Source organism: Solanum tuberosum, unplaced genomic scaffold (genome assembly GCF_000226075.1).
Source record: "Solanum tuberosum cultivar DM 1-3 516 R44 unplaced genomic scaffold, SolTub_3.0 scf01242, whole genome shotgun sequence".
NCBI classification, from domain to species: Eukaryota; Viridiplantae; Streptophyta; class Magnoliopsida; order Solanales; family Solanaceae; genus Solanum; species Solanum tuberosum.
Window position 1 is genome coordinate 7495 of NW_006240157.1, and position 3747 is coordinate 11241.

The window sequence follows — 3747 nt, forward strand, 5'->3', positions numbered from 1 at the left end:
CTAATTATAAACACATTTTTAACTAAACAAAAAAATTAGAGAAATTATTTATTAGACCATACTCTAGACAAACAATATAGACTACATCACATAATAAAAAATATGGTCTAAACACCATTAAGATAGTCTGAATAAAAAAATTACAAACAAAGCTTCCAAAACTATCAAGAGTTTCAACAAATTTTCAAACACTCATATAAATGTAAAATTCATTGGAGCGATTATAGCTAACAAAAGTCAGATGCTCACTTCTAAGTTGTATTACAATAAAATACGATAGAGAACACAAATTTGCATCATGCACTAAAAAAAAGATATTACAAATTTGTAGTGAGCAATAAACCACTATAGTTAATTTACAGTAATTAATTTAATCCCAACGAATTGATGACTAAATCAATTTAAAAAAAATACTTTTCAAAAATACCAATAGTCAAAACCTCTGCAACAAAAGTTACAATTATTATTATTAAATCATAAAAAAAAAAATTGCGATCAAAACTCTTTGCAATTCGTTAGTATATTTCTTTTACTACATATGTGGAAAATATTAAAGTTTAAGATATTTTCTACTAATTAACATGTAGACTTTATAATCAAACCAAAAAATACATATTACCAATAAAAAATATTAACATGTTGTAACAACACAAGTATATCATTATAAAGTAGTATCATTAACCTTACAAACTAAATTTAAACACAACATTCAGTTCAATCATTCTAATATGTTTAAGCGGAATTACATTATCGTAATATCTAATTAAATTAGAAGAAACTTTAATAATTTCAATAAGATTACTAGTTGCGAATGATCTTCTTGTGTCCATAGTGATATGCATTCACTAGCTAAGTTACTTGTGTGACTATCAAATTTAGAACCGTAACCGATACAAAGGAGTAGGATTCAAAGCAAGCCTTAACAATAATTTATATAAAATTGGGCAGAGTTTCCCCTGTTTTTGGGCTTGTCTAAAAATATTCCTGTCTTAAAAATCAATAACATATCCGACCAATATCGCCAAAAACAAGTCATAATAATCATCAACATTCTATTCAAAATATAATAATACTAAATTCATCTCAAAATACGAAAAGAAGTCTAATACTAGTCACAAGTCGATAATGACAAAAGAATACATATGACAATAGTGAATTGACTAATGAAGCGACTTTAAGAGTTAAATAGAAAAGAACTATATCAAATAAATATCTTCTTGCCCGCACAAAGCAATTTCCGCTAACCAAAAATTTGTCAACTCGTGCACTCTAGCTAAAGAAAGCATCATCGACGTCACTTGTGATCTCTGTAATAAAATATAGCAGAGAGTGAGTTGCTAGCTCAATTAGTAATAACAATTAACTACAGATTTTTATAATAATAATAAAATATAATGAAATAAACACCCTTTCAGAAATGGTAACAATAATCAGTCTTGTTTGTTTCATATAAGCATAACTCAATTAACAATTCGGTATTAAAATCAATAAAAAATTACTAATGAGCTCACTCATTGCTAAGGAGGACTAAATTTCCAATGATCTCTCATCACCACCACCCCATGGTTCTTAAATTACTTGTAGCACCCCAGATTTACAAGACTGTTCAGATTGTTCAATGTTTAAGTTGATCATGAATAACTTTTCCCTATAGTCAATTATTTGTAGAGACAACAAAGAGACCAATGGAGTATAAAGAATGTATGACTTAAGCTGAGAGAACTCAAGTCACTACTCAAAAGATTGAATAACATAGAATTAAGGAATGTGAGGCAACCAAATGACAATGCTAGAACATAATTGAAGGTAATCCAATCACAACTGACTAGGCAATGTAGTGATGTGATGATCAATGCAGAAAAGATCTCCTCCTCCAGAATCTAGAGAAGTGGTCAGAACATATTGAAGTAAAAATCTACAGCAAGATGAATTAAGCTTGGAGATTCCAACACCAAGTATTTTCTCTGTAGTTATTAAGGAAAGGACCTAGAGAAAACAAATATCTGAAAGTAGGTCGTTATCAAGAACAAATCTCACCACACCTGGAGAAATACAAAGAGTAATTATAGATTTCTACATGAGTCTTGTGGTTTCAGTATACATTGTATTACCAGTAATAGAAAAATTGGTTATGAGAAGGAAACCTACACTTAATCTAAGAGTAGGAAACTGACCTTTGTATTGAAGTCATTGGGTGCATCTCTATATCCTACCAACAAGCATTATGAAAGTTGTTGATGCCTATTGTAGGAAACTGACCTATGTACTGAAGTCATTGGTTGATTTTAAGGGTCAAACAATATCTAAGAAATTGAAAAATTACTTGCACCTGTGTAAGTGGTTCGATACTGGGCAATATGATTCAAATGAAGTTGTTTCAGCCTTATTAACTGAAAAAGGAAAAGGTTGTCATCTGTATCTAATGCATAACAATAATGAGCAAGTTAACACTGATGTATCTTTAAACAACTTCGTCAATCTTGTAAACACGTTGTTAGTTCCTTTTGAGGTACAAATGGTTTTATTGGATTCTAGGTGCTACTTTGGAAATGCTTATCTAATTATAGTGATGTGTTGGCTGATGTACATCATCCAGTATGTAGACAAGATCACTTGCGACATGTACATGATATGCAATAAGTTAATGCTAATTTGTTTCTGGTTGGAAATTCCTAGTTCAGCCATACTAAAATGGCATCAACCTAGTTTATCTACTACTAATATTGAAGCATGGAAGAAAAAGGTGGAAGCATATCTCTTAGAGCTTGAAAATGGACTACAGTATCTCAACTTAATAGAAGAGTCTAAGTATGAAGATGAAAATGCATACTATGTGATCGTTATGGATAGGCTTGGTCAATCACGTCGGGTGCAAATTATTCTGGGTGCAAATTTACATATATCTATATTGCTCTTATCGGTGGAAGATGATGATTCTCATTTCTATATTATTATTACTGAAAATAGATGCGAAGAAGTTGCTATGAATTCCTTACTTGCTATTAACAATACTGAGCAGATACTACTACAATTTATGCATTACTCGAACCTTGAGGACAAGGTTCTTTTTGGGGCGTGGAATATTGTTATGAACGCGTATGGTCCAGAGGTTGGCCAAGCTGTTGGGCCGGGGGCCAAACCACAAAGAGGCCCAAGAATTAGACAGCCCAATTACTAGATTAGTGTGGTTTACTGAATCTTACTAGCCTAACATTGTGGAATAAGGGTGCATTGCTACAAAGTGTTGGGACTATGCCAACAAGCATGGTCGACTAAGATTAGATGGGTTTACTCATACTATATCAAAAATCAAGTTATCCTCACAATGCCCATCCCTAAGTAGGCAATTGAGATGGTCAAATAAATTATTGGTACCGGAAAGATACTCAAAGATGGCCCAGTAGCCAGAAGACGAGGCATAAGCATTATTGGTCTAATCTATTTTCAACTACTGAACATAACTAAAACGGTAAAGTGGAAATGCATGATGTTATAGAATGATGCAAAGACAAAATCTAAGTTACCACGTGGTTTCACTTTCATAGGAGGATAGGAATGTGAGGCAACAAATTGACAATGCTAGGACAGAAATAAAGGTAATCCAAGCACAACTGACTAGGCAATGTAGTGATGGGATGATCAATGTAGAAAAGACCCTCCTCCAGAATCTAGAGAAGTGGTCAGAACATATTGAAGTAAAAATCTACAGCAAGCTGAATTAAGCTTTGGAGATTCCAAGACCAATTA